Source organism: Oratosquilla oratoria, chromosome 17, assembly GCF_046742065.1.
Source record: "Oratosquilla oratoria isolate Oo_2021 chromosome 17, ASM4674206v1, whole genome shotgun sequence".
Lineage (NCBI taxonomy): Eukaryota > Metazoa > Arthropoda > Malacostraca > Stomatopoda > Squillidae > Oratosquilla > Oratosquilla oratoria.
The window spans coordinates 8,850,416-8,861,700 of NC_134793.1; positions in this window are offsets into that span (position 1 = coordinate 8,850,416).

Consider the following 11,285-nt stretch of genomic DNA (forward strand, 5'->3'; position numbering starts at 1 on the left):
CCCAGAGGGTAATTTACCCTCAGTTTGGGAACCACTGAGCTAGACGAAGCCCGGGGACGCGCTGGATGGAGGACGGTTGACGCAAGCCTGATGGTGTATATACTTGATTCTTTTTTCATTATTATGGTTATGATGTCAGAGCTTTAGGTTTCCAGATACTATTTTAAGTCTTTTTACTACGTATAAAAACTGTCTCTTCTTTATTTTGTTTGGTCCTTTCTCCATATATTAAAAACACAATTTATTGTTGATTTTTTTATGGTTATGATGTTAGGGCTTTTAGTTTCCAGATACTATTTTAAGTATTTTCACTACGTATAAAAACTCTCTCTTCTTTATTTTGTTTGGTACTTTCTCCTTATGTTAAAAACACTATTTTTGTTAATGCTTTTTTATATGGTTATGATGTCTGGGGGTTTTGGTTTCCGAATCCTATTTTAAGCCTTTTTTCTATGTATAAAGATCCTCCCTTATTCTGTTTTTTTTCCATGTGTTAAAAACATTGTTTTCTTGCTAACGTGTTCCTGCAATTTTGTCTCTTCAAAGGAAAAGTAGTGACCTTTTGGATTCCATTTATTCCTTTAGTTCTGATTGCAAGAACTATTTTCGTTTGTTTAGAATCTAAGAAGACTTTTCGGTTTATGTATCATATCTAAAATAGAAATAAATCACCCTAAAGGTCACTAGAGGTAGTAAGTCCTCTTATTGCTCTAAAGTAAGTCTCACTTTTTATGAGCTATGGACAAAGGAGGAATAAGGAATCAGAGCAGAGTTTTTCGTATTGGTACTTTATTTTTCTGAAACCAAAATAATTATACAGTAAGTCAAATAAAAACAGAGCATTACATCCGTGAATATAACCGTACATAAACAATAATTCAATGTCCAGTTAGACCCCAGGAAGAAAAATCATCAGTCTTGAAACAAGGATTCCTAAGTCGCTTACATAAATTACGTATTTTCATGTGAACTCTTTCAGACATAACCATTGATATGTTTTATAGAAGGAAACTGAGAGTGCAGATGAGCAGGCATAAAGAGTTTTTTGAAAGGTGCAACAGTGATAGTGAGAGTGATGATGTATGAAGCATTTGGTATACGGGATTATACAGATGAAAGTATGAATTGTTTATATTAAACAGCATGAAGAAAGAACACGTAGGCCAATACAGGAATACAAAAATATTATGCTGTAATTCAGTGCTTTCAAGAAAACATCTTGCAGTCCAATTTTCAGTAAACCGTTTATATTTCATTTCACATGTCTTATTTCCACAATTTTAGAAGTAAATGGAGTGCCAACTAGGTCCCAGACAGCCAGCACTACAAATAAAAAAAAAATCCAGTAGGACTCCTGTAGGACTGAATATGCGAAAGTCATATATATTCCTAACGGAACATTTTTATAACAGGTGATAGTTACGGACTAACGGAATTGGAAATTTTGGCTGATGATATAATGTGTTTCACTCAAGCTATCATTTAAATCGAAAAGATCTACAATAATCAATGGATCTTGTGTAAAATCCTAATAATCTCTAGCACTGTGTATTCACTTTGAATAATTTTTTTTTACCAAAGTCTAGGATTCTATAACCCAATATTTTCTTTATCAAGGGTAGCTGTTGACGGGAAAGCTTTAAAGCTAACTTACAGTTGGTAGACATTTCTGTGATATTTGATCCTCCTGATAAGATGTCAGAAGCGTTACCCATAAATAATCATATTCAGAGTAAATTCCAACAAACTGATTTGGAATAAGGTTTTAATTGTAGACAGGACAGGTTATCTATGAAATTATATAGTCGTAGCAAAAACTATGATAGGATTACATAGTTCTGTTCCAGACGAATAACGAGGTATATATAATCTTGTACCTCACTTTGTGAAGCTCGCTGATCGAGCGGTGTTAGGGCGTCGTTACTTGCGGCGAAGGTCAAGGGGATGGCGGCTCGAACCCTGCCACCGGCGAAGTTGAATCAAGTGAATGGCTCATTAGATTCTACGCTACAAAGTCCTCTGTAAGAGGCACCGTCCTAGCCTCCCGATAGGGGAGAGTTTGTGACGTTAAACCATATCATAATCATTAAGTACTTTACTCGTATGCTGGTAATATTGAAAAAAAAAAAAAAAAATAGATTTGATTTCGGTGATAGTTAATATGGACGTAAATTTAGAATTTAGTGTTGAAAAGGATGATAATTTTTACTTTATATATACCTGTGATTTGATTGTTTTATGATTATATAAAGTTATTGATTATCAAAAAAATAATTCACTTTGCAACTGATGATTTTGTAATTATTTCACTTGAAATTGAGAACGTTTTCTTTTCTCGTAACATGAAAACATGTAGTATCCCCAATTCACAAGACCTCAGAAGTCTGATAGAATTATAATTTATATATTTTCTATTTGAATATATATAAAATATACTAGTTAATGCAAAAATTACGTTAAAACAAAAATACGACATAAGCGAAAAATGCAGATATTTAAGATTTATTTGTGTGAAGTATATAGAAGAGTCGGTGTTTTCTTTCATCCACTACTTGTGGTTTTGATCTTTTTATTACCCTCGTGATACCACTTTGCTATTGTCTCTTGTATTCTACAATAAGAAAATATAAACTCATAATGAAATGATCCTCACTTGTCAGCTATTTTTTAAGCCTTTATCTATGGACCTTATGGGAATTTATACTCCGTACAATGTCGCCGATTGTCCAAATTTACATGGTATGTACAACGGTGTTCAAACTTTATATAACTCCTAGATTTTCTATAAGGAGTATACAGAAAACACACCAAAGTGAAGAGATCAGCACATATTCTAATTTCAATATAAACATTAAAAATAAAAGGTTAATGCTACGTGATTAGTCTATCGCGACAGGAAAGATTTACGACTGCCACAAGCAAAGAGGAAGACAGAGGGAGAGATGAGAACAAGAGAACAATGAAACAAAGAAGTCGTGGAGGAGGTAGAAAGAAGAGAGGCCAGTGAGAGGCTGTAAATAAGGAGGCCAATAGTTTCAAGGACAGTAAGAAAGTATTATTCTAAGAGTGAAAGAAAACAGAATTGGAGATGAGGAATAAAAAGAAAAATAACGGGGCTGGAACGACAGGAAATAATGGCAATGGTGAGGGATTATCATACGATTGTAAGGATTTTGGAGAGTGTTGATAGGACACAAAAGTCATATATCCTGCTCTGATTAAAGGGGTTATCACACTGGGCTATTTTTCCTCCCACATCCTACCTCCAACCTCAGTTTGAATAACTAGAATAGGACTTCGTTTACAAAAATCTAGACTTCTCTAAGAGCATTGCAACAGTATGTCTAACATTCGTTTAGGTTTACAATTTCTTAGTTCATTATCTAGCTTTGATAATTTGATATTTAGAGATTTGAAATATAATATATCGTAACCGAAGTCGTTTTCACTCAAACGAATTCTCAACTGTCGGTGATAGTAAAACCTGTGGAAGCCCAGAATGATAACCCCATAAGATGTTTCCAGGACAAAGGAGGTTGAAAAACTCCTGAAGTCATTCAATTTTTTAGGATATCATTGATCCCCGTAGACTATTTTCATTGCTTCTTGGGAAGCATCTGCAACTGTCGCTCTCCAGACTGGGCACAGTTTCCAGAAAGCTTTTGTGATCAGTATCTTTCCATTCATACTGGAGAATCACAAACATTGCAGCCATTCCCTAAGGCTCTCCGTCGTTCAATCATGTTTACACTTTCTAAGACTTTCAGACTTAATCACGTCTTACGTCCCTCGCTTCTTGGGATGCTCTTGCGTGTTGTCGCCTAGTTTACCCATCGTAAAGTTAAATTAAACAAATATAGGTTTAAGAAGGAAACAAACAAGAACTGGTTCACCAATAAAGTGGAACAGACTTATTAACAATGTAGTGAACGCTGAAACAATTGGTTTGTCTAAGAGAAGATTAGATAACTTTATGGATAAGGATGAAATGTGATAAGGGATATGGAATTGCCTAGCGTAGGCCATAAGGTCTCTTGCAGTTCTCTCCATTATTATGTTCTTATGTTCCAAAATATCGGAACTACCGACGCTCCACTCCAACAATACCCAACAGGCTCTCGTTCCATGCCCCACGAAGCTCAAGTCGTCCAGTTTAATCTTTCAGTGATCTTTGATCATGGCAGCCATAATGGGTTGCTTGAGAGGTAGCGTTCAGCGGCTTGATTTGATCGATGTTGACGTATCAACGTGTGTGCATCGACGGGAGGTACAGTGAGTTGTATACTGCCTACTCAGGCGTACCATAGGGTAGTACACTTGGAGTCGTGTTTTTTCATATCTACATATCGGAATTGACACGGATAACCAGAGATATGATGCGCCGATAATGCAAAATTGATTGCAATAGTTGATTCTCCCGAATCTCGTGGTGCTGTCAGCAGGTAACTAAATTAATATCTTCGACGCATATCTGGTTGTCACTCCTGGAACATAATGCTAAACGTTTCAAAGTTGAGATACATATCACTTTCGCGTAGTAGGAAACCTCCTCACGATGTTCTGTTTGTCGCCGGTTTAACTTTGAAAATCTGCAACGATCCAGACATTTTGGAAGTGAATTGAAGTTCGATGCTTACTTCCAAACAGTACATCTGATGTCTAGTGTAGTCGGCCTCGTGCAAGTTTAGCAAATTATGAATGACTCACAAGATAATGACAAAGCCATTTCTAACAGTTGTGTCCGCTGCTTCTCACCATAATCACCGTCCCACTCCCATGCAGTGGGAAGTCAGAAACCCCTGGTAAGGCAAAGCCCTGTCACTCACGGCAATCCGCTGGGTATTTTAGGCCGGTGTTGGGTCGCCTCTCCGCCTGGCCATGACTGTCGGAAACCCAACGCGACATAGCCTGCACCGGGTCCCAGGAATCGAACTCACGACCACGAATTCATGAGTTCGACACGGTATCGACTGAGCTACCGCGAGGTCCTCCTAGTTCTTGAGTAATGAGTTCCCGTGTGGTCGCATGCTGTTACGTATTTTCTACAGCTCATTGAGAGCCTCTGTTCTTGTTTCTTCTTTGGTGGTGAGGTGAGTTGTGATCTTGGGCATGGTCGCAATGTCAGCAACATTTGCACACTGTGTAAGGCTCGCACCGATTGACATCACTCGTTCTACGCCTCAATTTCTGAAGTGCCAAGACCAGTCGACTTGTCTCTTGGACAAGGTTTTTAGAACTGTTACATTGCTTACTGAACATATGAAGCGTAGTACTTTGTCTTGAATGTCCCTGACTGATGCAAAGTTGTATATTGCGGTGTCTTCATCGTGCATTCACCGAACCATTCTTGATTGGAAAAATAGAACACGATTTCTTCAAAATATAGGTGTATACTTTATTAGTGCACAAAATGAACCATGTATCAGTTGCACACAAAACCACCGTGTTCAAAGAATAAAACCAACGTAACGTGTGTGTGTGTGTGTGTGTGTGTGTGTGTGTGTGTGTGTGTGTGTGTGTGTGTTTCGTGTGTGTATGACTTCAATCAAGCCCCTGAGCCTGATTCACGGAATCCTGGTTAAGAACCATTGGTATTGACGTATGCAAACCACAAGTTCTTGGATTGATTCAGTTAGCTTGCGTTGTATGTCACTCCAAAAATTGAAGCGCACATAGATCCTTGATGAACGCCACGATTTTGTCCAACGACAGTTCGTCGATGTCTTTTGGTGGGGACTGTTGTGTCGCAAGAAGTAGTTTGTACGTAGTAGCTGATTGGTTTGTAAGAAATACTTGTGCCTTTTGTTGTTTGCAACGGAATGGACACCAAGAAATTTGCAGAGCCTGGTGCAGTAAGTCATTCATAATTTTACAGTTGAGTCGAAAGATGCGTGCTTGGAGTAAAGTCGCCATAGCCGCTGCAGATAGTGTCTGTACCGGACGTTTCCTGCAGCCGTTCAAAAAGAGTAAACTCCTCCTTTATTTGGCTTTCTACCCTTTGGAAAATTTGCTGTTGTTTTTGCTGCTGGATCTGCTGTTGCTGTTGCTGCATCTGCTACTGTATCAATTTGATGAGCTCTGTAACTTTCACCGTTGCTGACAATCCCGGTCAATCCATAAACGAAACACATTCCTTTAGTAATGACAGAATCCTACTTACTGCGCCAGTAAGCCCCTGTTGTATTTCCAGGGATTCAATAAACACTGTTGAATACATTATCGTAGATACTTTTACAGTAACATAAATCACTCATAACAATAGTGTACATTCCAGACAACTTTACTCAACGTCAGGAGAAACACGACTGTCCTTCCGTCATGAGGTGCGGGTATTCATACCCATTAGTGACGTCATTTTGGAATACTCTCGACGGTGTCTCGTAATTACAGGAACATTCATGCAAGTAATCGAACATTCAAGTATCGTTAATTACGTACGACAAGCAAAACCACGATTAACATTTATAATTGACAGTACGCATGTATGATGACTCATTAACTACACGTGTTATAACAAATAAGAATATCAATAAAAGTAATAACAGTAATGATAATAGAAATAATAATAGTAATGATAATAAAATTAATAATAGTGATAATAATAATAACAATAAAGATAATGATAATAGTACATACATGTACCAACGGCTTTCTCCCCCTTACAAGGGAGGTAGAAAAAAAAAAAAAAAAACTCCCATCCCCACATACTCCACTCCCATTCACCCCCCTCCCTCTCTTTTATCTCGGCTCCTCATGGATGACGGGTCATCCCTGCATCTCACCCACTGCCCTGGGTCAAGCAAAGTAGTAAGACACAGTACATCCACAGCAAGGCCGCTTTATTCAATTGGCGACCCCTCCTCTCCGTCTTTCATGCAGAAAAAAGACGGGGATAAATCCTTTCGGGCTGCGTCAAAATAATATTCACACATACTCCTTCACCCCCTCCCTTCCACGTATCACAGCATCATCTGTACACAATCATTCTCCACTCAACCCTATCTTCTGCCTTTTCCCTTCCTTCCTCAACAAACATTCCCTTCTTTCCCAATGCCCCTTTTACCCCATCCATCCCTCTCATCCTTGGTTGTCCCCTTATGTTCACTCCTCTCACCTCTGCTTTCCACATCTCTTTTACTAATCTTTCTTCACTCATTCTTTCCATGTGTCCAAACCATCCCAATATTCTTTCATCAACCCTATCTCCCAACTCCATTTCCACCCTCACTCTCCTCCTCACCTGGATGAAATGTACATTTTGGATGAAATGTAAAGCAACCTAATAGATTTGATTCTAAATTTGGATGAAATGTATAGTAACCTAACAGATTTAATTCAAAATGCACAAAATAAATTTATTTCCCCTCAAGTCAATGCGGAAGAATAGTAATACTCCCAAATGGATGACGGACATACTGAAACATGAGATCGGAATGAAAAGAGGGCTTTACGTAAGAATAAAAAACGGGGAAACACACCTTATACCTAACATAGTGATATGACGAGACTGGTTAAAAATAATACGCGCACAGCGAAACGTAACTATGAAATTAAGGTTGCCAGACAAGCAAGATCCAACCCAAAGGGCTTCTTTCATCTCTACAGAACAAAAAATAAGGAAATGATAGGCCCAATTCAAAATGACGAAAATGTCATGATAGAATCGGAGGAAAAAATGAGTGAGGCGTTTAACAAATATTTTCTCTCGGTGTTTACTAAGGAGAGGTTAGATAAGGTACCTGACTGCGATCCAATTTTCAGTGGGGATGAAGAAAGTAGACTATCTAATATCAGCATTACTAAGGTGTAATGAAGCAAATTGAAAGACTTAAAGCTACAAAACCATCGGGTCTAGACGAAATATTTCCGAGAGTGCTTAAATAATGTAAATATGAAATCTGCGACCAGATTACTGAAATATTTAATAAGTCTGGAGACACTGGTTTTGTGCCTTTTGCTTGTGGGCAGACAAACGTTGTTCCTGTTTTCAAAAAGGGAGATAAATTGTCTATACGCAACTACAGGCCATTCAGTTTGCCATCACTCATAGGTAAAATGCTTGAATCAATAATAGTTAATAGACTCAGAGAACACATCGAGATACATAATTTGATTCGTGACACATAGCATGGTTTCTCCAAAGGTAAGTCATGTGTGACTAATCTTCTATCTTTTTGCGAGTATATTAAAGTATACAAGGCGTCAGAAAACAATGATAATTACAATGTTATTTACCTTGATTTAAAGCGTTCGACAAGGTGCCCCATCAGAGACTACTAAATAAAATCGAGTCCCATGGCATAGGAGGAAAAATGTTGGAATGGATTAGAGCTTGGATCAGTAATAGAAAACTGCGGGTCACCATAAATGGTGTAAAATCCAGGTGGGGGAGTGTTTCTAGTGGGGTCCCCCCGGGCTCGGTTTTGGGTCCCTTATTGTTCATTATGTACATGAACGACTTGGACAATAGGATTAATAGTGATGTTTGTAAGTTTGAGGACAACACTAAAATAAGACGCCTAATTAGGTCAGGAGACGACGTCGAGATTCTGCAGGGTGATCTAAATAAATTGTTCATATGGTCGGTGAAATGGCAAATGAACTTCAATATCTCAAAGTGCAGGGTGTTAAACATAATGTTACACAACTCCGAAAATATATATAGCTTAGATAACACGTTTTTAGAGAAAACTGAGTGCAAGAGAGACTTGGGAGTTCTAGTGAGTCCTGGCTTTAAATCCAGGAAACAGTGCATTAGCGCCAGGAATAAAGCTAACAAAGCGTTAGGTTTCATTTGAGCAGTAGTCGTCATTCAGGTCAGGTCAACCGGGTAGCTGCTTCAATTAGTGATATGGCGAGTGGTTGTGTTACCGTGTTCAGCGCTGATGAGGTACAATCTCTACTTAGTAGAATTGAAGCCTTGGAGGATGCTGTAAAGTGCCTTAAAGAGGAGAATCGTGTTCTCCGCTCGAAGACCCAAAATACGAAAGACAAAACTACTTATGAGCTTGGATGGAAAACGGCGAAAAACAAGGTGCGGAACAGTGGAAAAAAGTCTTCACCAGCCCCGCTTGCTTGCAAGAACTCGTTTCAAGCACTAGCGAATCTGCAGGAAGAAACAAATTAAATTCAAGAGAAGAAGGGAAGGGCAGACGCTGGATCCCTGCCCACAGGTAAGATTATGGTTGTAGGAGACAGTCAAGTGAGGTACTTAGACAGGGATTTCTGCGATAAAGATAGAAAACATAGGACGCAGGTGTGTTTCCCCGGCGCGGGGATAGGAGATGTTAGAGATAGGATTGGAGAGTGTTTAGTAAGGTAAGGTAAGGACCCTGTAGTTTGCTTAAGTGCCGGGGGCAATAATATAGGTAAGTTAGGGAGTGAGGAATCGTTTGCGCGGTTCCGGAATGCGCTAGACAAGATAAGAAATAGGGAAGGTGTTCCTGTTATATGTGGAATCCTTTCGAGGCGTAGAGTTGGAGGTATGTGGCATCCCAGGGCTATTGCAATGAATTGCAGGCTGGCAAAACATTGTAAGGCCAATGGATGGGCATTTGTCGACAACTGGGACCGCATTTATGGTATGAATCATCTATATATAAGGAACGGGGTGCACTTGTCGCCCAGAGGATTTCGGGTCCTCGTTGAATCCCTTGAGAGATAAGCAGGCATTCTACAGGTTTTTTTTTCGGGTAAATTACGTGGGAGTAGGGGGGAAGTATCGGAATATAGTTTAGGCAATAGAAACAACTTAGAGAGGGACTGTGAAAAGAATCACCAAAGCAGGTGGATGGAAGATAAACTTAAAGTTTACTATACAAATAACAGAAGCATAATTAACAAAACTGATTTGCTGCGAGGTATAGCATGCGCAGAGATTTTCGATATTATAGCTATTACTGATTCCTGGATCAACATGGTTGATAGACATTTCCTTCCGGAAATCGAAATAGAAGGATATATGTTTTTTTCACAAGGATATGGTTGGCAGGAGTGGGGAAGGTGTAGCACTTTTCGTTAGAAATACAGTAAACTGTATTATCAACAATTCCATTAAGGAAGAGGACTGTACGGAATCTGTTTGGGTAGAGATTATAGTCAAGAATATGAAAGATATCATTGGCGTCTTGTATAAACCTCCTAACCTCAGCATTGAGCAGACTGATCCCCTGATTTATGAAATTCACAGAGCGTCCCAGTACAAAAACGTTGTGATCATGGGAGATTTTAATTATAGAAACATTGACTGGGAAACTTTAATAGGAGATCAGGAAACGAAGAAATTCCTAGATGTGGTGCAGGATAATTTCCTAAAACAAGTGATTACCGATCCTACGAGGGGAGAAAATACCCTGGACTTACTTTTAACTAATAATGAGCACCTAATGAGCAACGTAAAAGTGGGAGATAGTCTAGGCTCTAGCGATCATCAAGAAATAAGATTTAATATCATTTGGGAAGAATTAAAAAGTACGAATAACGTCCAAGTACCAGACTTCAGGAGAGCAAACTTTGACAATATAAAAACCTATTTGAAATTGAATATGAAAAGTTATACGGACTTTTCGGTCGTTCCAGACATTATTGACGGGGTCAGGTCTAGGTACTTGATCAGGGGTCTGGTCACGTAGGGTAATATGCATACCTTGGATCAGGTCACTTTGGGGGCGGGGGCTCAACAGACAGGTCAGCAATTTGGATGAAATGTATAGCAATCTAACTGATCTAATTATTAATGCACAAAATACATTTATCCCCCTGAAGTCGATAGGGAAAAATAGTAGTACTCCTAAATGGATGACGGACAGAATGAAACATGAGATCGGAATGAAAAGAGGACTTTACATACAAATAAAAAACGGGGAATCACACCTTAGATCAAGATATAACGAAATGGTAAAGCAGGTTAAAAAGAATACACGTACAGCGAAACGTAATTATGAAATTAAGGTTGATAGTCAAGCAAGATCCAACCCAAAGGGATTCTTTCATCTCTATAGAACAAAAAATAAAGAATAGGACCAATTAAAAACGATGGAAATGTCATGATAGAATCGGAGGAAAAAATGAGTGAGTTTAACAATGATTTTCTATCGGTGTTTACTAATGAGAGGTTAGATAAAGTACCTGACTGCAATCCGATTTTCAGAGGGGATGAAGAAAGTAGTCTATCTAATATCAGCATTAGTAAAGAAGAAGTAGTCAAGCAGATTGAAAGACTTAAAGCTACAAAATCCCCGGGTCCAGATGAAATTTTTCCGAGAATGCTAAAGGAGTGTAAATTT